Source organism: Schistocerca gregaria, chromosome 7 (assembly GCF_023897955.1).
Source record: "Schistocerca gregaria isolate iqSchGreg1 chromosome 7, iqSchGreg1.2, whole genome shotgun sequence".
In the NCBI taxonomy this organism is placed as follows: domain Eukaryota; kingdom Metazoa; phylum Arthropoda; class Insecta; order Orthoptera; family Acrididae; genus Schistocerca; species Schistocerca gregaria.
In genome coordinates this window covers 376,149,882-376,176,521 of record NC_064926.1, presented here as the reverse complement: position 1 = coordinate 376,176,521, position 26,640 = coordinate 376,149,882, and the positions used below count along the sequence as shown (strand labels likewise).

General features: G+C 43.0%; 1 long non-coding RNA gene across 1 annotated transcript in view; it reads right to left on the bottom strand.

Annotated features, from left to right (window-relative positions):
- LOC126282163 (uncharacterized) overlaps window positions 1-26,640 on the bottom strand; it is an 815,713-nt gene that overhangs the window by 246,369 nt on the left and 542,704 nt on the right. The window contains exon 3 of the long non-coding RNA XR_007551340.1: window positions 23,754-23,800. This is a non-coding gene — a long non-coding RNA (uncharacterized LOC126282163). The remainder of the gene's footprint in view (window positions 1-23,753; window positions 23,801-26,640) is intronic.

The window sequence follows — 26,640 nt, the reverse complement described above, 5'->3', positions numbered from 1 at the left end:
CTTCCGAATCTTATTCTGCCGACCGAGCGAGGTGGCGCAGTGGTTAGACACTGGACTCGCATTCGGGAGGACGACGGTTCAATCCCGCGTCCGGCCATCCTGATTTAGGTTTTCCGTGATTTCCCTACATCACTCCAGGCAAATGCCGGGATGGTTCCTCTTATAGGGCACGGCCGACTTCCTTCTCCATCCTTCCCTAATCCGATGAGACCGATGACCACGCTGTCTGGTCTCCTTCCCCCAAACAACCAACCAACCAATCTTATTCTGTCTGTTTTCCATTTGGTGATATTTAGTATGTTGAAGAATGTAAAGAATACTGTAACTGTTAGAAAATATGAACACATGTTAACGTTAAAGATTTTTGTTTTGTTTTTGGAGCAGCTTACTAGTGTAAGTAAAATATAACTTTGAGCACAAATGTAATTTTCCGATGTAAGCAAAGATGTCAGTCAGCAACATTGCGGACACTGCACTACTTTTGTGCAAGATACAAGTGAAAAAGTGTTTGTGCCATATCTACAATCGCTAAAATCGGAATAACAGCAAGCAGATTAGGGAGAAAGTACACCTCACCAGTAATACATTCGAAATATACAGCTCGATAAGTGTAGTAACTGAAGAAAACTGTTAATTTCGTATAGGCCAGCTGCAGCATCCAAAGTACTGTCGGTGTTTTAACGATGTAGTTACTGAACATTCAAATGAGTATTACGAAAACTGAAGAAGGTCGAAAGCCCGAAACGCGTATCAACATAAATAAAAATAAGAAAATAAATGACTATAAATTCTGTGTTTCTTATAATAATGGTAACGTGGAATATGTACTCTCATTTTCATTTTTCAAGTTTTTAGAATATTCGTTTCTGGGAGAAACAGTCGTTACAAACATTGTCTGGAGTATTTTCTCCAGTATATGCAGTATGATTCCAAGCAGAGCATCCAGCGCAATAGTCCGGCAATTCTTTTTCTTTACCTACTTCTTCACAGATGCAACATGACTCATTAAGTTCTTTGTGACGTGTAAGTAGTGATTTAAATTCACCATAAACTGATTATCGCCATCATCAAAGATGCTGGTAACGTCTGAAACTTCCCATGGCTGTTGGTGTTCCTTTCTATTTCTGGTTTTCTTTACTTTTGTTCTCATTGCACAGTAAAGCACCCTAACACATCTATCTCATACTTCTTCCTGAACTCAGTATTTTACTTTCATTTCTACCTTTGTTCCAGTTTCTTTTACATGGGGGTGCGCAGCTGTTCTCTTTCACCGCACCATTGACACAGTTTGCAAGTATACACTACTGTGGTCTGATTCTGCGTGTTACACTGTTGCATTTAGAAAGAAAATCCACGCATGATACAATTACTGGTTTTAATAACATATTCACATAAAAGTAAATCAATAAAAGCTGTAAGCTTACCTTCTTACTTTCTGTCTGCTGAAAATAACCCGAAACTATCCTATTTTACTAGCCTCACAATCCACAGCTGTAACAACGCCTGTCTTCTTGTCCCTGTTTTTACACACAGGGAACAAGAGGGCAACTGTAGTCGATAGTCGTCATGTTTACCGCAAGCTTCAGATACTCCTTTTTAATGTGTAACACTACTCGCTGCACACAATTACCCAAATGTCCGTTGCTGTGTTGGCAAAGACCCGCTTATATTTTTCCATGAGTTCCCTACCGAGTGTGTCATCACGTCACAATTTAAAAACCTGTCGAACTGATTAAACCCTTCTCGGACTAGCTGTCACGTCAAGTGTTTATACATTCACAAGCTTTTGGCTGAGGGCTCTTCGGACTTTGTCAAGTGGTTACATGAATGTTTTTGTTATTTTCATCCTCTGCAGTAGAGGTCAGCCAAATATTTTCACAGCGGGCCAGATTAGTGACAAAATGACGAGCGCGGGCCGCATAATCTGTACAATACATGCAAGCCGGAATGGAAGCTCTGGGAAAAAGAAGAGAAACCAAGTTTTGCATTCCGTGTTACTCATGAGTGAGTGGCAAGTAATGCGCAAAAAACAACAACCAACATATATATTTACTAAAAACGTTATCAATCAGGCGACGTTAGCAAAAAGATAGTTCCCTCAGATCTAGTGCGTCCCTATCCGAATCTCACAGACTAAGCAACAAAAACTTTAGTGAGATTTGTGAAACTGATGTTTGGTTTTTCAAGATATCATCAATATTTGATTTGGTGTTGCTGCAGTCAATCAAGAGTAGTGGAGAATTGCTTTCAGATGTTCGTAGTCAATCTCGTTCGGTATGTTGACTTAACATACTATACCAGTTTTGAAAATGTTTGCCCACAGACGTAAGTTATTCCAAACGCAGATCCATACCGACGGTAAATTTCTTCAGTTTCAGAAACTTGACGTCAGATAAGTAACAGTAAAATTCGACAAGTTTCCATCTCTGTGTTTCTTTTTCAACAATCAGTTTGCTTGCAGATCAGTGAACACCAACTGCAGTTCAACTGGCACATAATCAAGATTACAAGTGGTTCAAATGGCTCTGAGCACTATGGGACTTAACTTCTGTGGTCATCAGTCCCCTAGAACATAGAACTACTTAAACCTAATTAACCTAAGGACATCACACGCATCCATGCCCAAGGCAGGATTCGAACATGCGACCGCTGCGACCGTGGCGGTAGCGCGGTTCCAGACTGTAGCGCCTAGAACCGCTCGGCCACTTCGGCCGGGAATCTGGAACTGAAGAATGTCACTCGCATTTCTCTCAAGATCAGCAAATCTATCCGAAAAGCGCTCCCTCAAGTCATGAATAATTTTTTTGGCAAATAAATGTTGACACCTTCGGTGATAGTAGCACAAAACCCCTAGAAACAGTGTCAATGAGAAAAGTTTTGTCCTTCCACTTAAAATTCCTCTGAAGTTCTTGAGAAATGCTCATTCACATAGCTTTCTAGGTGGTGTGCATCATTTATTACTTCATTCCTCTCCATAACAAGTATGTTGTTACGCTATAGTCGTCTCACCCTGTTTCCTGTTTATGTCATTCCACAATGCTTTACTTTTATTGTCTGTTACTGATTTCTAATGACTCTTATTACAGTCACCTGAAGACTCGGAGCCTGCAACACAGTGGCAGTGACCAGAAGCAAAACCACCGCCTCAGGAATTTAGGATTCACATTCGTTTTTGTTATTCAAGCAACACCGCAAAAGAAAGTAGCAAAGGTATTCATGGCAGGAACAAAGCATTCTTTCTAGTTTTTGAGTCATCAATCGTCTCCCTAGTTCGGTGCGACCCGCCATGAATTCCTCTCCTGTGTTAACCCTTTTATCTTAGAGTAGCATCCGCAACCTACGCTCTCAGTTACTTGCTGACTGTGTTTATTTATTTAAATCTCTGTCTTTCCCTACAGTTTTTACCCTCTACATCTCCCTCTAGTACCACATAAGTCATCCCTGATGTCTTAACAAATGTTCTGTCATCCTGCCCCCTTCTTCTTGTCGGTGTTTTCCATATTACCTTTAGTCGCCGATTCTATGGAGGATCTCCTCATTTCTTAAATTATCAGCCCATCCAATTTTCAACATTCTTCTATAAGACCACATCTCATGTCCTTCAATTCTCTTTTGTGCAGGTTTTCCCACAGTCCATGTCTCACTGTCGTACAACGCAGTGGTCCAAAAGTAAATTCTCACAAATTTCTTACTGAAATTAAGGCTTATTCTTGATATTAGTAGAATTCTCTTAGACATGAAAGCCCATTTCGACAGTGTTAGGCTGCTTTTTGTTTTCTCCTCACTTCGTCAGTCATGGGTTCTTTTGCCTAGATTGGAGAATTGTGTAACTTCATCTACGTCGTGATCAGCAATTTTGATGTTAAGCTTCTCGATGTTCTCATTTCTACTATTTCTCATGAGGTTCGTATTTGTTCGATTTACTCTCACCGTTCATTCTGTTCAACAGATTCTGTAATTCTTCTTCACTTTCACTGAGCATAGCAGTATCACAAGCGAATTCTATCATTGGTATCCTTTGACCTTGAATTTTAATTCTACTCTAAAACTTTTGTTTTATTTCGATCATTGCTTCTTCGATGTACGGATAGAACAGCAGGGGCGAAAGGCTACACCCTATCTTACACCCTTTTTAATCCGAGCACTTCGTTCTTGGTCTTCTACTCTTATTGTTTTCTGTGGGTTCTTGTACATACCGTATGTTACCCGTCTTTCTCTATAGCTTATCCCTTTTTTCTCATAATTTCGAACATCTTGCATCATTTGACACTGTCGAACTGTTTTTCTAGATCGACAAGTTCTACGGACGTGTCTTGATGTTTCCTCAGTCTTGCTTTCTTTACCAACCGTAACGTCAGAACTGATTTTCTGGTGTATTTAACTTTCCTAAAGCAAAACTGATCGTCATCTAACGAAACTTCAAATTTCTTTTCCATGCTTCTATATATTATTTTTGTCAGCAACTTGGATGCTTGGGCTGTTAAGCTGCTTGTGCGATAATTCTCGCACTTGTCGGCTCTTGCTATCTTCAGATTTGTGTGGCTGATGTTTTTTCGAAACGTAGATGGTATATCGTATTCTACAGAATACTACAGAGGCTAAGTGGACCAACCTGCTGTTGTACTACTGTGACAGGCAAATGCTTCCATTTGGGTTCGAGTTCTTTTCACTGCTGAATATTGCGCTCTAGTTATTAGCCAGTCTTCTAATCAAAGCAGAGGGCATCCATTTCATTTACGCGATTAGAACGACTCTTCAAGATACCATATGCATTCTGCCAGCCAAACATCATACCAAGTATAGGAAAATTTCAGAAATTTTGGTACATTCTCCTAATTGTTTTATTTTCGGTCTTTTTTAGAGCAGGTTGTTTCAGAAGTCAGACTAAAACTTTTTATCTTCTTATACAGTAGAAACATGATACGATAGCAGGAATACGATCCATAGAACAGTCTCGGTCTCTGTGGCCCCGCTCCCTACCGAAAAGACGACTGTACGTCAGGATTTACTCCGTCTGTAAGGACCTGGAGTATTCTTAACCTGGTAGGACGTCACCATGAAAGCTATGAAAACGTGCAAGTCTCCAAAGTACTACTGTGGTACTACATTAAAGGTGCATTACATTTTTATCTACATTAGTCCAACCCCGGGTTGCAATATTGTGATCATAACTTTTTTAAGTCCGTGTGTATTCCTAACTGTAAATGTTTTAGTGCATATTAGTTCTCAGTGCACACCTCGTTTCCATTGTTCCCTCGACAGACGGTAACGAAACAATACAGAAAATATTTAATAGCAGCAAAGCTTCACCACATCTTTGATAAAACTACTGCGTAAAGTAATCTAATCCATCTCCCCTTTTCTTCCGCGCCCCAAGTTGCTCCTATCGCAGCGGGGTTGCCTGACGGATGTGTTCAGTGATACCGGAAGTTACACTCAAATACGTAATCCATCAGCGTCACTTCCGAACATTTTGGTGGGCTTTTCATGGCGGTATGTCTGTAGATCGGATTACTTCTGGGGGAAACACGACAACACTAAAATTTTGACCTCGTCTTCTCCACTAAGTGCACTTATTAAACGACGGACGCTCTGTGTGCAATTGCTAAACGAAAGCTGAAAATTCATATTTTTCTACTCTTCATTGCAGTATGAGAATTAACAGGGCAACCTAAGACTCTGAAAATGAAAATGTTTTTCAGCTGCGCTATAGCCGAATGTGGAAAAACGAGATCCTAAACGAAATTATGCAGTTCAAGAACTCATATTTATTCACCAATTTCAGTTCGATACTGTTAAAGTAAAGAACACTTAAACATTTAGAATATATATGAATCTGCGTTTCAGCAATACCTTTGTAATTATTTATTATAACTTTTGTAGTGACATTTTTAACAGTAAATTGTCACACGTTTCTTTGACCAACATTAGAGATGCGACAGCAAAATTTGCAGAATGCACTGCAAGTGACTGATTACACCAGGGTCGACAAACTGATAGTTACATCGAAATTAGCGTTGTTTCGACCGCTATCTTGTGTCTGCTGATAGAAGATTTGATTGTTGTATGTGTTAAGTATTATTTGAAAATATATGGACAATGGTTAAACAGGATCCAAAGAGCCATAGCAATGGAGGGAACCGAACACATCACAAGAAGACAGCTGCTTCGTATTAAGTAAGTGAGTGACTATTTAAAACAAATTATGTTAACATATTCCTTCAGGTTATCTGTCTCCTTAGCATATGCCAAAACTGTACAGAAAAACATTTTTTAGATGTTTTTGTGTTGCTACCGTAGCCAGATGGCGAGGCTCATACCTCGAAAAACGTTGCTTCATTAAATAGTTCAAGTAGTCAACCAGTTTTGTGACTGATAGTGGTCTCTGAAAAATCTTTTCATATTTTGAAACCAGTGGTTCAAAAAAAATAGCTAGAACTTAGAACTGCTTAAACCTAACTAACCTAAGGACATTACACACACCCGTGCCCGAGGCAGGATTCGAACCTGCGACCGTAGCGTTCGCGCCGTTCCAGACTGTAGCGCCTAGAACCGCTCGGCCATCCCGGCCGGCTTGAACCAGTGACGGTCGATTAAGAGCCAATATGGCTGTAAAGAGCGCAATAACACTGAAATTTTTCTGTTAATATTTGAACACCTAGTATGAATATTTTTACATAAGCCTCTACATTTTTCGCTTTGCAGATCATTATAAAACGAATGGTAAATAGTATATTAACGTCTCTTCGCGTTTCGTTCATGGATAGACTGTGGAAAGAACGATAAATTACAGGCCTGATCGTATAATTAAGAGTTAAATATATTTCGTAAACCACATCAAATACTGACGAATCGATTCCACAGACCGAACGTGAGGAGAGGGGCTAGTGTAATTGCTTAATACAAACCATACAAAAATGCACGCAAGTATGTTTTTTAACACAAACCTACGTTTTTTTAAATGGAACCACGTTAGTTTTGTTAGCACATCTGAACATATAAACAAATACGTAATCAGTGCCGTTTGTTGCATTGTAAAATGTTAATTACATCCGGAGATGTTGTAACCTAAAGATGACGCTTGAGTACCACTCCTCCGCTGTTCGATCGTGTGTATCGGAGAGCACCGAATTACGTAGGGATCCACAGGAAACGGTGATGGACCTTCGGTACAGAAGAGACTAGAACAGCACATTACGTCCACATGCTAACATCTTTTTATTGGTCTTTTTCACTGACGCATATGTACATTACCATGAGGGTTGAGGCACACGTACACACGTGGTTTCCGTTTTCAATTACGGAGTGGAATAGAGTGTGTCCCAACATGTCAGGCCAATAGATGTTCAATGTGGTGGCCATCATTTGATGCACACAACTGCAATATCTGGCGTAATGAATGTCGTACACGCCGCAGTACATCTGGTGTAATGTCGCCGCAGGCTGCCACAATACGTTGTTTCGTATCCTCTGGGGTTGTAGGCACATCACGGTACACATTCTCCTTTAACGTACCCCACAGAAAGAAGTCCAGAGGTGTAAGATCAGAAGAACGGGCTGGCCAATTTATGCGTCCTCCACGTCCTATGAAACGTCCATTGAACTTCCTGTCAGGGGTCAGCCTAGTGCTAATTGCGGAATGTGCAGGTGCACCATCATGCTGATACCACATACTCTCAGTCGCAAAAGTATTCGGACAGCACGTAACGGTGCATAATTTTGTAGTTTGCCGCATGAACAAATACAGAAATTGCACTTTGTAATGTGTTTGGGACTCTAAGTACGATGTCGCAACGTGAAACACGCGTCAAATACGAAGAATTGTTGTTTGACATTTGTCTGTTACGTAATATTTCCTGAAAACGGCATGGGAAGGTACAACGAAAGTATTCGGACAAAGGCGGACAACGTGAGAGAATAGTTCATTCCGAGACGCACAGAAGGTGAAGCGACTGCAGTGTGTCCGACATTTCCGCGAGACAATAGCGATGATTAGTAAACACGTATCGCGAGCCTGTGCAGGTCGACGATGGGACGCAGAGGGAAGAGTTCTACGTTCGAGCAAAGGTAACTTGTCGTTTATCATCACGCGAAGGGGGAAACCTGCAGGGAAATTGCCGCAATAGCGAACATTATTAAACGGTTCGAGAAAGAGGACCGATTGGAATTCCGTTGCAGTACAGGACGCCCACGGACATTTTCACAGAGAGATGAACGTGTGATAGTGCGAAAGGTACAACAGAATACGAAAATATCTGCCACACGAATTGCAAGTGAGGTGGAGGGAGACCTTGGTATAAAAGTTCATCCCGAAACCGTGCGGAGAGTACTTCGACGATCGCAGTACCGTGGTCGAGTGGCACGGCGAAAGCCATTCATAAATGCAGTGAACCAAAAGAAACGTATGCAGTTTGCGAGGGAATACGCCGAATACGATCAGGCTTGGTGGAATCGGGTGATCTTTTGCGACGAATGTAAATTTACATTATGGCGAAGCGACGGAAAAGCAAACGTGTGGCAGAAGACCAATGAAGAGGTGAATCCCAGGAACCTCAAACGAACAGTAAAGTTTGGAGTTGGGAGCATCATGCTGTGGGGATGCATGTCGGGCAATGGCGTGGGTGATTTAGTGTTCAGTGATGATACGATGAACAAGGAAGCGTATTTCAATATTCTGCGAGGACATTAGAAGCAAAGTGCACGACATCTAGGTAATGAGAACAACTTTCATTTTTATCAGGATAATAATCCCAAGCATACCGCGCATATTGTACAAATGTGGTTGCTCTTCAATTGCCTGAAAGTATTGCACCCCCCTCCCCAATCACCAGACCTTAACCCAATCGAAATTTGTGGGATAAATTGAAACGGACCCTCGACGTGGACAACATCTACACGAAGGAGACCTTGAAAGAGAAACTGCGCCAAGAATGCGCAAATATAGGCCCAGATTTCACGAACAAACTTTTGGAAAGTATGCCTAGTAGATTGGAGGAGGTATTGAAAATGAAAGGTGGACCCACAAGGTACTGCCATTTTCGTCGGATAACTTATGAACATTTATTGGACAGTGTCCGAATACTTTTGTAGCAGCAGGGTGTGCAGGATGTTTCATTTTTGTTGTTAACTTCTCTGTTATTTATGTTTTGGACACGAAATAATACAATAATTCTTTTGTAATTAATGTTGTTACGCATATATATTGCTAATAAATATGTTTGGGTTTCACAGTCAGTGTTTCTCGAGTACTCATTGTGAAACTTCCCACTATCCGAATACTTTTGCGACTGTGTGTACGTCGACGCGTTTCCAATGGGACATTTTCTAGCAACGTTGGCAGATCATTCTGTAGTAACGCGATGTATGTTGCAGCTGTTTGGACCTCTGCAATGAAATGAGGACCAATGAGGTGGTCGCCAATGATTCCGCACCATACATTTACAGTTCACGGTCGCTGTCGCTCTACCTGTCGGAGCCAGCGAGGATTGCCCACGGACCAGTAATGCATGTCCCGTACATTCACTGCCCCGTGGGTTGTGAAACCCGCTTTACCGGTAAACAGGTAGAACTGCAACGCATTCTCTCTTAATGCCCATTGACAGAACTGCACACGATGATTAAAATCATCACCATATAATTGCTGATGTAGCGACACATGAAACGGGTGAAAGCGGTGACGATGCAGTATGCGCATGACACTACTTTGACTCAGTCCACCGGCTCTCGCAATGTCCCGTGTACTCATGTGTGGGTTCATGGCAACAGCAGCTAACATACCAACTGCACCCGCTTCTCCTGTGACGGGCCTGTTACGGACCCGTTTGCGTGCTACGACCATACCTGTTGCATACAGTTGGTGGTAGATGTTTCGCAATGTGCGGCACGTTGGGTGCTCTCTGTCCGGGTACCGTTCTGCATACACCCTGCAGGCTTCAGCTGTATTTCGTCGACACTCGCCATAGATGAGTATCATCTCCGCCTTTTCGGAGTTCGAATACACCATGGTCACAGTTCCTACAACACTACACTATCACAGACGTCTGGTAACACGGTGTACTACAGTTGGTATGCGTGCGGAGACGAATGCAGAATAACAATAGCAGCAAGCGCTACATGCGGACAATGAGACAGCTAGACCAAACCCCAACAGTGCACTAGAGCCACACTCGTAAACACGGTAGTCATCGTAAACATGTCCCTGCAGATGCTGTTCGCCGACCGTGGCCCGTGTTTGTTACAACATGCAACAGAACGTGGGAGGTTTCAAGCGTCAATTTTAGGTTACAGTATCTCCAGATGTAATTAGCATTTTACAATGCAACAAACGACACTGATTACGTATTTGTTTATATGTTCAGATGAACTAAGAAAACTAACGTGGTTCCATTAAAAAAACGTAGGTTTGTGTTAAATAACATACTTCCGTGCATTTTGTATGGTTTGTATTAAACAATTAAACTAGCCCTCTACTCACGTTCGGTCTGTGGAATCGGTTCGTCAGTATTTGATGTGGTTTACGAAATATATCCAGCGGTAACGTTAGGTGACTCACCATATATATATACTCCTGGAAATGGAAAAAAGAACTCATTGACACCGGTGTGTCAGTCCCACCATACTTGCTTCAGACACTGCGAGAGGGCTGTACAAGCAATGATCACACGCACGGCACAGCGGACACACCAGGAACCGCGGTGTTGGCCGTCGAATGGCGCTAGCTGCGCAGCATTTGTGCACCGCCGCCGTCAGTGTCAGCCAGTTTGCCGTGGCATACGGAGCTCCATCGCAGTCTTTAACACTGGTAGTATGCCGCGACAGCGTGGACGTGAACCGTATGCGCAGTTGACGGACTTTGAGCGAGGGCGTATAGTGGGCATGCGGGAGGCCGGGTGGACGTAGCGCCGAATTGCTCAACACGTGGGGCGTGAGGTCTCCACAGTACATCGATGTTGTCGCCAGTGGTCGGCGGAAGGTGCACGTGCCCGTCGACCTGGGACCGGACCGCAGCGACGCACGGATTCACGCCAAGACCGTAGGATCCTACGCAGTGCCGTAGGGGACCGCACCGCCACTTCCCAGCAAATTAGGGACACTGTTGCTCCTGGGGTATCGGCGAGGACCATTCGCAACCGTTTCCATGAAGCTGGGCTACGGTCCCGCACACCGTTAGGCCGTCTTCCGCTCACGCCCCAACATCGTGCAGCCCGCCTCCAGTGGTGTCGCGACAGGCGTGAATGGAGGGACGAATGGAGACGTGTCGTCTTCAGCGATGAGAGTCGCTTCTGCCTTGGTGCCAATGATGGTCGTATGCGTGTTTGGCGCCGTGCAGGTGAGCGCCACAATCAGGACTGCATACGACCGAGGCACACAGGGCCAACACCCGGCATGATGGTGTGGGGAGCGATCTCCTACACTGGCCGTACACCTCTGGTGATCGTCGAGGGGACACTGAATAGTGCACGATACATCCAAACCGTCATCGAACCCATCGTTCTACCATTCCTAGACCAGCAAGGGAACTTGCTGTTCCAACAGTCCAACAGGACAATGCACGTCCGCATGTATCCCGTGCCACCCAACGTGCACTAGAAGGTGTAAGTCAACAACCCTGGCCAGCAAGATCTCCGGATCTGTCCCCCATTGAGCATGTTTGGGACTGGATGAAGCGTCGTCTCACGCGGTGTGCACGTCCAGCACGAACGCTGGTCCAACTGAGGCGCCAGGTGGAAATGGCATGGCAAGCCGTTCCACAGGACTACATCCAGCATCTCTACGATCGTCTCCATGGGAGAATAGCAGCCTGCATTGCTGCGAAAGGTGGATACACACTGTACTAGTGCCGACATTGTGCATGCTCTGTTGCCTGTGTCTATGTGCCTGTGGTTCTGTCAGTGTGATCATGTGATGTATCTGACCCCAGGAATGTGTCAATAAAGTTTCCCCTTCCTGGGACAATGAATTCACGGTGTTCTTATTTCAATTTCCAGGAGTGTATATATATATCCTAGTAGACAGTGTCGGAAGTTCTATGTGGTTTTTCGCGGATGATTCTGTAGTATACAGAGAAGTTGCAGCATTAGAAAACTGCAGCGAAATGCAGGAATATCTGCTGCGGATAGGCACTTGGTGCAGGGAATGGCAACTGCCCCTTAACATAGACAAATGTAATTTATTGCGAATACCTAGAAAGAAGGATCCTTTATTGTATGATTATATGATAGCGGAACAAACACTGGTAGCAGTTACATCTGTTAAATATCTGGGAGTTTGCGTGCGGAACGATTTGAAGTGGAATGATCATATAAAATTAATTGTTGGTAAGGCGGGTACCAGGTTGAGATTCATTGAGAGAGTCCTTATAAAATGTAGTCCATCAACAAAGGAGGTGGCTTACAAAACACTCGTTCGGCCTATACTTGAGTATTGCTCATCAGTGTGTGATCCGTACCAGGTCGGGATAACAGAGGAGATATAGAAGATCCAAAGAAGAGCGGCGCGTTTCGTCACAGGGTTATTTGGTAAGCTTGATAGCGTTACGGAAATGTTTAGCAATCTCAAGTGGCAGACTCTGCAAGATGGGCGCTCTGCATTGCGGTGGCTGTCCAGATTTCGAGAGGGTGCGATTCTGGATGAGGTATCGAATATATTGCTTCCCCCTACTTATACACTCCTGGAAATTGAAATAAGAACACCGTGAATTCATTGTCCCAGGAAGGGGAAACTTTATTGACACATTCCTGGGGTCAGATACATCACATGATCACACTGACAGAACCGCAGGCAACAGAGCATGCACAATGTCGGCACTAGTACAGTGTATATCCACCTTTCGCAGCAATGCAGACTGCTATTCTCCCATGGAGACGATCGTAGAGATGCTGGATGTAGTCCTGTGGAACGGCTTGCCATGCCATTTCCACCTGGCGCCTAAGTTGGACCAGCGTTCGTGCTGGACGTGCAGACCGCGTGAGACGACGCTTCATCCAGTCCCAAACATGCTCAATGGGGGACAGATCCGGAGATCTTGCTGGCCAGGGTAGTTGACTTACACCTTCTAGAGCACGTTGGGTGGCACGGGATACATGCGGACGTGCATTGTCCTGTAGGAACAGCAAGTTCCCTTGCTGGTCTAGGAATGGTAGAACGATGGGTTCGATGACGGTTTGGATGTACCGTGCACTATTCAGTGTCCCCTCGACGATCACCAGAGGTGTACGGCCAGTGTAGGAGATCGCTCCCCACACCATGATGCCGGATGTTGGCCCTGTGTGCCTCGGTCGTATGCAGTCCTGATTGTGGCGCTCACCTGCAAGGCGCCAAACACGCATACGACCATCATTGGCACCAAGGCAGAAGCGACTCTCATCGCTGAAGACGACACGTCTCCATTCGTCCCTCCATTCACGCCTGTCGCGACACCACTGGAGGCGGGCTGCACGATGTTGGGGCGTGAGCGGAGGACGGCCTAACGGTGTGCGGGACCGTAGCCCAGCTTCATGGAAACGGTTGCGAGTGGTCCTCGCCGATACCCCAGGAGCAACAGTGTCCCTAATTTGCTGGGAAGTGGCGGTGCGGTCCCCTACGGCACTGCGTAGGATCCTACGGTCTTGGCGTGCATCCGTGCGTCGCTGCGGTCCGGTCCCAGGTCGACGGGCACGTGCACCTTCCGCCGACCACTGGCGACAACATCGATGTACTGTGGAGACCTCACGCCCCACGTGTTGAGCAATTCGGCGCTACGTCCACCCGGCCTCCCGCATGCCCACTATACGCCCTCGCTCAAAGTCCGTCAACTGCACATACGGTTCACGTCCACGCTGTCGCGGCATGCTATCAGTGTTAAAGACTGCGATGGAGCTCCGTATGCCACGGCAAACTGGCTGACACTGACGGCGGCGGTGCACAAATGCTGCGCAGCTAGCGCCATTCGACGGCCAACACCGAGGTTCCTGGTGTGTCCGCTGTGCCGTGCGTGTGATCATTGCTTGTACAGCCCTCTCACAGTGTCCGGATCAAGTATGGTGGGTCTGACACACCGGTGTCAATGTGTTCTTTTTTCCATTTCCAGGAGTGTACATTCTGAGGAGATCACGAATGTAAAATTAGAGAGATTCGAGCGCACACGGTGGCTTTCCGACAGTCGTCCTGCCCGCGAACCACACGCGACTGGAACAGGAAAGAGAGGTAAGGAGAGTGGCTCGTAAAGTGCCCTCCGCCACACACCGTTGGCTGGCTTGCGGAGTATAAATGTAGATGTAGATGTAACAATCCTGGATATTCTATTCTTAAATTTAATTCTTAACTGTACGGTCACATTTATCGTTCTTTTCACAGTCTATTCATGAACTAAACGGGAAGAGAGATTAATATTCTGCTTACCATTTGTTTTATAATGATTTGCAAAGAAAAAACTGTTTTTGGAAGAAGAATGGGGACTAGTAAGTAGCCGTAAAATGTTTCACTTCTGACCCTGTTGAAAACCGGCGTAATACCGACGTTTAAATCGTTTTCTTGGAAGAAAAGCACCTGACTACACGATATTTTTTCCCGTCCCCGAGGGAAGGGAGTGAGGCGGGGAAGCTCCTTCCTCTCGTGCTCCCGGCTAGGGGGACCCATGAGTCTAACGCCAGTGTCCCCTCCTTTCATCTCCGATTCCTGAAAGAACTGAACACTGGCTGAGTATGGTCTGGGTAATTTGCACTCTTTTTTCGGAAAAGCTGGTTAGTTTCTCAGGCATCTGAATGTTTCTGAAGTCACATCTACTAACCTATGCGTCGTACAATGAGAGACAGTACATGCGGATAATGTCTGCAAAATTTGTTGCTAATAAATAGTAACGAAGTAATAAATTAAAACGTTACGTCTGATGTTGAGGATTTACCGCATGAACGCCAAAAATGTAACAACCGATAAACTTTTTCTCTTTCATTATTTTTAGGCTGTCAGCGAGAAGTTTAGGAAAGGTTTGAAATTATATGTAAAGTTTGTTGGAAGAAGCTCTGTTTCTCATTTGCTAAATGAACATTTCCTGAGAAATTGAGGAGCGTTTATTCAAAACTCGATAAGTGCAACATGTAAAGTCTTTCATAAAATGAGTTTTTCTATTTGCATCTAGGAAGATACGATTGAACATTTGGATTTTTACATGACTAGTACATCTCACTGACGCCAGTGAAGCACTGAAATTAAATATATTAAAGTTTAATTTTTTAACTGTATGTCAATATAAGATTCTTGCAGTTTTTTTTTTAAAGTCGACAAAAGCTGGTATCAGTTGTATTGCCTTCTTTAATTCCGTTTGTTTTTTCCACAACCAATCTTCCTAAGTGCTGTGGTGTTTATTATATGCCTGCACTGTTGCAAAATGCATTCTTTCGCGTATATTATTATACAGAGAAATTTTTAAAAATTTATAGTTTGTGACAGACATGATAACAGAAACACAGTGGTCTAATATAAAAATAGCACTGATAATAATTGTTTTAGCATAAATATTTATCTTGTATCATTATTAACAATACTACCTGAAGTATGAAATTGATAACACAAAAATGGTTCAAATGGCTCTGAGCTCTATGGGACTCAACTGCTGTGGTCATTAGCCCCCTAGAACTTAGAACTACTTAAACCTAACTAACCTAAGGACATCACACACATCCATGCCCGAGGCAGGATTCGAACCTGCGACCGTAGCAGTCGCACGGTTCCGGACTGCGCACTAGAACCGCGAGACCACCGCGGCCGGCGAATAACACAAAAGTAGTGTATTTTACAGTAGCATTATTGTCAAGTTTTTCCTCTTACATTCGTCTAGGGTATCTTTGTTAAACTCCTTTGCATCATATGGAATTTGAAGATACTGTAACAAGGCGACACATCTCTCTTTTTCTTTTCTTACCACATAGTGTTTCGGTGAAGTGGTGGATTTCAGTGCAGTTCGATGGCACAGTTTCCTTCATCTCACGATGTCAACCTGTACAGGATTTCCAGAGTATGTATCACTTACTGATGCTTTAACACTTTTCTTAGCCTTCTTGTATGAGATGGTACCCTGGCTGTTCACTGTGAATGATAGCTTGGATTTTAGTACATTTTCTGCGCTATCTTTCAGATTTATAGCAGTCCAGTCTGTGTTTGGAGCTCTGAGAGTACCACGCTCTTCTAATGTATCATAATATTCTTTAGGAGAGAAGATACTTTCTCTTTTTCTGTAAGTCTTCTCAATTCTATAAAACACTCGGTCTGGAGACATGGATCTATGGCCACGAACCGGCAAGAAGTGCCACTGAGTTTTGTGTTCTTTTCCAAGAATGCTGTGGGCATCCCCAAAGTACAATCGTTTTTGTTTTGTCTGCTGCAAGAATCTTAGAATGGATATATGGTATTGGCGCCATTATTTGAACCGAAGCAACTTCACTGCATACTCTTCAAGGTTCTGTCTCCAACTAAATGTGGAAAACTACGCCTTACTCTTTTTGCACATATTGTATAATCACACTCGACTACCACCGAAAACCTCACTGACCGATAGTTTTGGAATAGACTGTTTTCGCTGCACGTTACAGCAAATCTTAATGACAGTTGGATTACATCATAAAACTGCTTCGCACGAATTTCATTTAATTTGTGTCTAGTTCGTAGTTCATTCTTCTTTGCAGATATGTTTCTGCTTTTATTTCCATTAAACCGTGTTACAGGTGGAGTAGGTACCGTTATGAGGTGTCGTAAATGGTAGATTGAAGTTTTTGTAAAATAAGTGATTGCATTTTGTTAAGGAGCATTGTTTAAGTCCAATTTCTATTGTTTCTTCGCAGAATCTCTTGAAAATTTTATTGACTGTGAGATCTGAAGGCAAGTAACCTCACGTAGACTTCCCCCTTCCATGACGTCCTCTCTCTACATTTACATTTTTTATATCATTCTTAGTGGCAATAATGTCCGCCCCTGGTAACTGTGTGGTTAGCGCGACAGAAAGTCAATCCTAAGGGCCCGGGTTCAAATGGTTCAAATGGCTCTGAGCACTATGGGACTTAACTGCTGAGGTCATCAGTCCCCTAGACCTTAGAACTACTTAAACCTAACTAACCTAAGGACATCACACACATCCATGTCCGAGGCAGGATTCGAACCTGCTACCGTAGCGGTCGCGCGGTTCCAGACTGTAGCGCCTAGAACCGCTCGGCCATTTCGGCCGGCGGCCCGGGTTAGATCCCCGGCTGGGTCGGAGATTATCTCCACTCAGGGACTGGGTGTTGTGTTGTCCTAATAATCATCATTTCATCCCCATGACGCGCAAGTTGGCGAAGTGGCGTCAAATCGAAAGACTTGCACCAGGCGAACGGTCTACCTGACGGGAGGCCCTAATCACACCACATTAATTTGGCAGGAATACCTCCTTATCATCCTATACAGTACTGTCGTCTCCTCTCATTTAGAAACCTTCCTCCTTCATGGGACCTCGTTGCTAGATATGATAACCGATCCACGTATATGCCAGATATTCGTAGAAAAGTGGAGGCACAAACAGGAAATACTTCACCATCTGTTTTTTTTTATGTCTCTGTCACTGTTTTCTTCCTTCTTGCTTCTGGTTGTCCTCTGCACTGAGGTGAAGAAATATTAAGAAATTTTATGAGAAACTTATTTTGATCGATTTTATTTAGTGATGTCACGTGCTGGTGAAAGTGGGAAATATTTTCATAGCAGAATTCAGCAGCGTTGCATTTTTTCGTTCCTGTAGTTTCTGAACGCCAAGTTTGAAGTTGGAGATTGCATTTAATGACAGATTTCTTTTTACACTTTTTGCTTTGTGTTTCAGGTCGATGTAAGCTCTTCTAGAATCGGGATTTGCTCCCATCGGAACATTCTTTTACCTGTTTGCCGTTTTCAGAATCACAAGAAACATCCGTTCTAGAATGAAACTTTTACTCTGTAGTGGAGTATGTACTTTCATGAAACTTCCTGGTAGATTAATACTGTGTGTTGGACCGAGATTCGAACTCGGGACCTTTGCCTTTTGCGGGCAAGTGCTCTACCGACTGAACTACCCAAGCGCGACTCAGGACCCTTCCTCACAGCTTTACTTCCACCAGTACCCCGTCTCGTAACTTCCAAATTTCACAAAAGCTCTTTGCGCCCGCGTAGCTGGGTGGAAAACTGCTGGCCTCCTATGCAAGCAGTCCCAGGTTCGATTCCCGGCCGGGTTGGAGATTTCCTCTGCTGGTGGACTGGGTCCTCAGCATCATTTCGTCCTCATCACCAGCGCGCAAGTCGCCCAACGTGGCGCCGAATGAAACAATACTTGCACTTGCCTGCCGAACTTCCCTGAATAGGGGCCTCCCGGCCAACGATGCCATACACTCATTTCATTTTTTCACAGAAGCTCTCCTGGGAACCCTGCAAGACTAGCACTTATGGAAGAAAGCATATTGCGGAGACAGCCTGTGGGATGTTTCCAGCCAGGCTGTGGCTAAGCCATATCCCACAATGTCCTTTCTTCCAGAAGTGCTGGTTTTGCAAGGTTCGCAGAAGAGTTTCTGTGAAGTTAGGAAGGTACTGTCGGAAATACAACTTTGAGGACGGTGTGTAAGTCGTGCTTGGGTAGCTCAGTTAATGCAAGCACGGTACCTCAGTGTGTTCGGTCACAGGGTTAGCTGCCCTCTGTAATAAAAAAAACTGAGTCAACGGCTCACCTCTGAACTTGAATGAGTGTCACAGTCATCCGCCTCCAATAAATGCAACGAACAACGTCGAACAAAATGAGATAAAAAAAAGTCGGTAGAGCACCTCTCTACTAAAGGCAATGCTCCCGAGTTCAAATCTCGGTTGGACGCACAGTTTTACTCTACCAGGAAGATTCATCATCCATTTTGCTTCCGCTTACAATACTTCTTTGTAGACGTTCACGTGAGCGGCAAGTGCATACTTGGCTAAAAGTAAACTGCAGGTGTTCTGACGACAATGACGTCTGGTTACAACAGTATTACTGCCAGTAAATATTATTACAACAATGAGTAACATCACTTAAAGCAACCAGTATAGTCCATTATGGTTAACTGCTTGTTGCCTAAGGACAGAAAAGATACTACTGATGCAGAGAGTTTATACACACAGCAGTGGTCGACTTTTGCTAAAACTTTGTTCAGAGTTTGATGTAAAAGATCAACATTGTGCCATTACCGTGTCTAACTCCATTTTGAATTTTTTTGCGTATGTCGAGTTTTGGAAAAATGCTTTCCAATTTGCCCGCCATGAATTGTGCTGCCTCAGGACATATACACATTTTCTAACTTTAGTACTTGACTTATTGTGTTAAGTTTAAATGTAAGATTGTACCTCTTAATGTGTGCATTATTAAAGCAGAAAGAAAACTGGCGTTCTACGGATCGGAGCGTGGAATGTCAGATCCCTTAATCGGGCAGGTAGGTTAGAAAATTTAAAAAGGGAAATGGATAGGTTAAAGTTAGATATAGTGGGAATTAGTGAAGTTCGGTGGCAGGAGGAACAAGACTTCTGGTCAGGTGATTACAGGGTTATAAACACAAAATCAAATAGGGGTAATGCAGGAGTAGGTTTAATAATGAATAGGAAAATAGGAATGCGGGTAAGCTACTACAAACAGCATAGTGAACGCATTATTGTGGCCAAGATAGATACGAAGCCCACACCTACTACAGTAGTACAAGTTTATATGCCAACTGGCTCTGCAGATGACGAAGAAATTGAAGAAATGTACGATGAAATAAAAGAAATTATTCAGATAGTGAAGGGAGACGAAAATTTAATAGTAATGGGTGACTGGAATTCGAGTGTAGGAAAAGGGAGAGAAGGAAACATAGTAGGTGAATATGGATTGGGGCTAAGAAATGAAAGAGGAAGCCGCCTAGTAGAATTTTGTACAGAGCACAACTTAGTCATAGGTAACACTTGGTTTAAGAATCATGAAAGAAGGTTGTATACGTGGAAGAACCCTGGAGATACTAAAAGGTATCAGATAGATTATATAATGGTAAGACAGAGATTTAGGAACCAGGTTTTAAGTTGTAAGACATTTCCAGGGGCAGATGTGGACTCTGACCACAATCTATTGGTTATGACCTGTAGATTAAAACTGAAGAAAATGCAAAAATGTGGGAAATTAAGGAGATGGGACCTGGATAAACTGAAAGAACCAGAGGTTGTACAGAGTTTCAGGGAGAGCATAAGGGAACAATTGACAGGAATAGGGGAAAGAAATACAGTAGAAGAAGAATGGGTAGCTCTGAGGGATGAAGTAGTGAAGGCAGCAGAGGATAAAGTAGGTAAAAAGACGAGGGCTGCTAGAAATCCTTGGGTAACAGAAGAAATATTGAATTTAATTGATGAAAGGAGAAAATATAAAAATGCAGTAAATGAAGCAGGCAAAAAGGAATACAAACGTCTCAAAAATGAGATCGACAGGAAGTGCAAAATGGCTAAACAGGGATGGCTAGAGGACAAATGTAAGGATGTAGAGGCTTATCTCACTAGGGGTAAGATAGATACTGCCTACAGGAAAATTAAAGAGACCTTTGGAGAGAAGAGAACCACGTGTATGAATATCAAGAGCTCAGATGGCAACCCAGTTCTAAGCAAAGAAGAGAAGGCAGAAAGGTGGCAGGAGTATATAGAAGCTTTATACAAGGGTGATGTACTTGAGGACAATATTATGGAAATGGAAGAGGATGTAGATGAAGACGAAATGGGTGATACGATACTGCGTGAAGAGTTTGACAGAGCATTGAAAGACCTGAGTCGAAACAAGGCCCCCGGAGTAGACAACATTCCATTAGAACTACTGACGGCCTTGGGAGAGCCAGTCCTGACAAAACTCTACCAGCTGGTGAGCAAGATGTATGAGACAGGCGAAATACCCTCAGACTTCAAGAAGAATATAATAATTCCAATCCCAAAGAAAGCAGGTGCTGACAGATGTGAAAATTACCGAACTATCAGTTTAATAAGTCACAGCTGCAAAATACTAACGCGAATTCTTTACAGACGAATGGAAAAACTGGTAGATGCAGACCTCGGGGAGGATCAGTTTGGATTCCGTCGAAATGTTGGAACACGTGAGGCAATACTGACCTTACGAGTTATCTTGGAAGCTAGATTAAGAAAAGGCAAACCTACGTTCCTAGCATTTGTAGACTTAGAGAAAGCTTTTGACAATGTTGACTGGAATACTCTTTTTCAAATTCTAAAGGTGGCAGGGGTAAAATACAGGGAGCGAAAGGCTATTTACAATTTGTACAGAAACCAGATGGCAGTCATAAGAGTCGAGGGGCATGAAAGGGAAGCAGTGGTTGGGAAAGGAGTAAGACAGGGTTGTAGTCTCTCCCCGATGTTATTCAATCTGTATATTGAGCAAGCAGTAAAGGAAACAAAAGAAAAATTTGGAGTAGGTATTAAAATTCATGGAGACGACGTAAAAACTTTGAGGTTCGCCGATGACATTGTAATTCTATCAGAGACGGCAAAGGACTTGGAAGAGCAGTTGAACGGAATGGACAGTGTCTTGAAAGGAGGATATAAGATGAACATCAACAAAAGCAAAACGAGGATAATGGAATGTAGTCCAATTAAATCGGGTGATGCTGAGGGAATTAGATTAGGAAATGAGACACTGAAAGTAGTAAAGGAGTTTTGCTATTTAGGAAGTAAAATAACTGATGATGGTCGAAGTAGAGAGGATATAAAATGTAGACTGGCAATGGCAAGGAAAGCGTTTCTGAAGAAGAGAAATTTGTTAACATCGAATATAGATTTAAGTGTCAGGAAGTCATTTCTGAAAATATTTGTTTGGAGTGTAGCCATGTATGGAAGTGAAACATGGACGATAACTAGTTTGGACAAGAAGAGAATAGAAGCTTTCGAAATGTGGTGCTACAGAAGAATACTGAAGATAAGGTGGATAGATCACGTAACTAATGAGGAGGTATTGAATAGGATTGGGGAGAAGAGAAGTTTGTGGCACAACTTGACTAGAAGAAGGGATCGGTTGGTAGGACATGTTTTGAGGCATCAAGGGATCACAAATTTAGCATTGGAGGGCAGTGTGGAGGGTAAAAATCGTAGAGGGAGACCGAGAGATGAGTACACTAAGCAGATTCAGGAGGATGTAGGTTGCAGTAGGTACTGGGAGATGAAGAAGCTTGCACAGGATAGAGTAGCATGGAGAGCTGCATCAAACCAGTCTCAGGACTGAAGACCACAACAACAACAACAATTTTTAAATACGGTCACTAATTACGTGAAATACTTTTTTTTCTTGTGCCTTTGTCCCTCTTCGGTGTAGGGTCGTCATGGTTGGCAACGGATTTGGTGAGGTTAATTTAAGGGCTGGCCGCTTGCCCTTTCTGTCGCCACCCTAACCTACAGCTCGGAATATGTCTACCCCAACTGCCTGTGTGTAGTAGTGTTCATGTTAAAGTGAGTGAAAGATTTTCTTAATGTTAACAAATCGTACACCTGAGGTGGGTTCTGGGCACCGTCTCGGTATTCACCTAGTGCTATATGGGAAACCGCCTAAATACCACATTGAGGCTGGCTGACACACTGACCCTCGTCTTTCATGAGTCGGGCGGATTCGATCTGGGGCTGGCGCACTCCCACATCCCGGAAACAGCCCTTTAACACGCACAGCTATACGGGCGGGTAATAATCAATGCGAAATACTGAAAACAAGAGTTTTTGTTGTCCCTAGAGGCCGTAAGTTCGGTAACGTCCAACGGGAACCGGTTGCTCGTTTTACCCATTTAGTGATTATTTAGATCCCAAACACCTCGTTGCGATAACAGTGACGACGAACAGTTTTGTGTGTGTCTGAAAACAGAGAAAATCCGGCTATCAGAATATTACCAGTCTTCCAACTCATTTTTGAGATATTGTAAATTCGTGTAGTAAAAGTTTTCTTGAAAAGATTTGTCCAGAAGGAACTATGGCAACAGGGGTGACTATTGATTATCTAGCCTACCTCAAAACAACGGAAATAAACCAGATGGCAGATTATAGTCCCTCTCCTAGATGTTTAGAATATATAAATTTTCATGTTTGTAAAAGACTAGGTATTAATTTGTAATTGAAAATAAGATGTTAAACTTTTTTTTAGATTTTACCTTCTGACATAACAATTCACACACACACACACACACACACACACACACACACACACACACACACACACACATATATATATATATATATATATATATATATATATTAGATTTTACATTCTGAAGTAACAAAGTAACAATTCACTCGGAATATATGATTTTCAGAGATCTTCCACATTCTCAAAATCTCTTCATTTTGATTACACGGAACGAACAGTCTGACTCATCTAATCAGTATTCCAAATTTGATGTGCAGTTTATTGTTATTCCCACGCATTTTGCTCATCGTTATCTTTTGCTTCATTTTGTTCATGTTTATTCAAAATGAGGTTATTTAATAGCTCATATCATCTTTACTTTCATGTTTCAAGAAAGGGTGCTATATTGTTCGTTCCTTTACAATGTCTCACTATTTCTGAACTCTTTTTGAATATGTAAAGAATTTTCGACGTGCACATTAATTTACAACCAAAACATAAGACAAAAAAATTCATCAGCTTATTAAAGCGTTTTTTTTTACTTTGCTTTAACAAAGAGAAAACTTTGAATATGTAGATATTATGTGATACTGGATGGGGCCATTTCTGTATATCTGTTGTTTACAGTTCTATCGATACTCACCTTGGATGTTACCCTCACCGCTCGTGCCTCACTTGGTAGCTATTTTTCTGAAAGAAAATAAAAATGCAATTAGTATCCGAAAATAAAGTATATAGCGAGATGAAACAAAACCATTAATTTTGGAATAAAATTTACAGTTGTTAGAAAACAAAAAAATGCACAGCGCAAAGAAAATTTAGGACAGCTGTCTCACGAATGTAAGATGTTTCCTAGAAGGACGAATTTCTTATGAGGTCATTTCACAAATTCTATGCACACCGGTATTACTATAAACATAAACGGAAAGAGCAGCCACCTTAGTTTGCAAAAGTATTTTTCTTCATATTTCTTCAACTCCCCTAACTGTTTTATCCTTGCTTTTCTACAGAAGCCTGCATGAGAAATGGCACTAGCGGCATTCGTTTTCATGGATATGTGGATCCCGAAAATCTTATTATATAAACGGAGCTCTTATATATTAATATGAAAATTCCAGTACACTATATGAGCTGGAAAAAACACAAAATATATGCCCTTGGCTAAAAAATAATCGATTTAACCGTGTAAAGTGCGCAATGGTTTTGCCAAATACACTCTAAGACAAAAAGTAACTGGCGTTGAATTGTCTTCAGTGATTAGTCTCGCTTCGAACTGAACCCTGATTGCCACCGAAGACGTGTCTGCAGCCGCCCCACACGGCAGTGGGATGCCGAGATACTCTACCTGTGCTGCTAGAACATGTGCCTTTACAAGTACGACACAACATGTGGTTCATGCGCGATGGAGCTCCTGCACATTTCAGTCGAAGTGTTCGTACGCTTCACAACAACAGATTCGGTGACCGATGGATTGGTAGAGGCGGACCAATTCCATGGCCTCCACGCTCTCCTGACCTCAACCCTCTTGACTTTCATTTATGGGGGCATTTGAAAGCTCTTGTCTACGCAACCCCGGTACCAAATGTAGAGACTCTTCGTCCTCGTATTGTGGACGGCTGTGATAAAATACGCCACTCTCCAGGGCTGCATGAGCACATCAGGGATTCCATGCGACGGAGGGTGGATGCATGTATCCTCGCTAACGGAGGACTTTTGAACATTTCCTGTAACAAACTGTTTGAAGTGACGCTGGTATGTTCTGTTGCTGTGTGTTTCCATTCCATGATTAATGTGATTTGAAGATAAGTAATAAAATGAGCTCTAACACGCAAAGTAATCGTTTCAGGACACAGGTCCACATAACATATTTTCTTTCTTTGTGTGTGAGGAATGTTTCCTGAAAGTTTGGCCGTACCTTTTTGTAACACCCTGTATAGATATACTTCACAAGTGCCGATTTTCGTTCCATTCGGATAATTCCCTCGTGGTACGTCTTTTCTTCTCTTAGAGTATATTACAGGTAATAGTGTGTTATTTTTTATCTTATCACAATAAATACGACGTCATAAAAAATGAAACACGCTCAAGGGTTGTGTTCGGTGGTACCAGTGTACTCAGTGCATACTGAGGTTCGTTGGTTGATTTGGTGTAGGGGACCAAACAGGGAGATCATCGGTCTCATCAGGTAAGGGAAGGATGGAGAAGGAAGTCGGCCGTGCCCTTTGAAAGGAACCATCCCGGCATTTGGATGAAGCGATGTAGGGAAATCACGGAAAACCTAAATCAGGATGGCCGGACTCGGGTTTCAACAGTCGTCCTCCCGAATGCGAGTCCAGTGTGCTACCCGCTGTGCCACGTCGCTCGTTTCATACGCCAAGGTTGTAGTGCTAATAATTGATTTGTCAGGGTCTTCGGCGATCAGATTGCGTTATGGAGGCTTGTCTGCACGCTCTCTGTTTGGACTCCACAGGCAGTAGTTGAAATGAGTTTAGAGATGAACTGTGTGTGCAACATTCATTCTAGAGTACAGGCATGTCCCGCTGACTAGAACGCATTACTGATGAACAATTTCAGACATTTGGAGATGGTTACATTATGGACCTGCTGGAAACTGAACGGGCGTATAGACCGATTGCTGCACGTGTTGGTCACAATACAACGTAGTGTATTTGTGTAAGAACGTTGTTCAGATATTGAAAAGAGAAAGGAGTGTTGTTAGTTGCCTCACGACAGAAGGACGGAGATCGATGGTAAACATTTCGGATCTTTGAACCGCATATTGTGCAACGTAAAGATGTAGGAGGGGCGTTTGAAAAGTCCGTGCAAAAATAAAAACTACTTACGTGTTTGGGGTAAACCTTTTTCATATTTCGACGTAGCCTCCTTTTAGACATATACACTTCGTCCAACGCTCTTCTAATTTGTTGATCCCTCCCGAATAATAGGAATTGCAGAAATCTGCAAAATAGATATTAGTTGCTGCAATCACCTCCTCGTTCGAATAAAATCTTTGTCCCGCAAGCCATTTCTCAAATTGGGGAACAAGTAGTAGCCTGATTGAGCCAAGTCTGCAGAATAGGGGGGAAGTGAAACGAGTTGGAATAATATTTCCATTAATTATGCGACCACAATTGTTGAGGTGTGTGCTGGTGCATTGTCGTGGTGGAAAAGGACTTTTTGCGGTCCAATAGCCGGCGTTTTTCTTGCATCTCGGTTTTCAAACTTCCAATAACGATGAATAATATGCACCTGTAACAGTTTTACCCTTTTCCAGATAGTCGATGTGTATTATCCTTTGCGAATCCGAAAAGACAGTAGCTATAACCTTTCCGGCCGAAGGAATGGTCTTCGCCTTTTTTGAGTGTAGATTATCCCTTGGTAACCCATTGTTTAGATTTTTGTTTGGTCTCAAGAGTATAGTACCGTATCCATGTTTTATCCACAGTGACGATGCTTAAAGTTCTGCGGATTCTTCCTGAGCAGCTACAAACCATCCTAGCGACACTTCACACCATTCCGTTTTTGGTCAA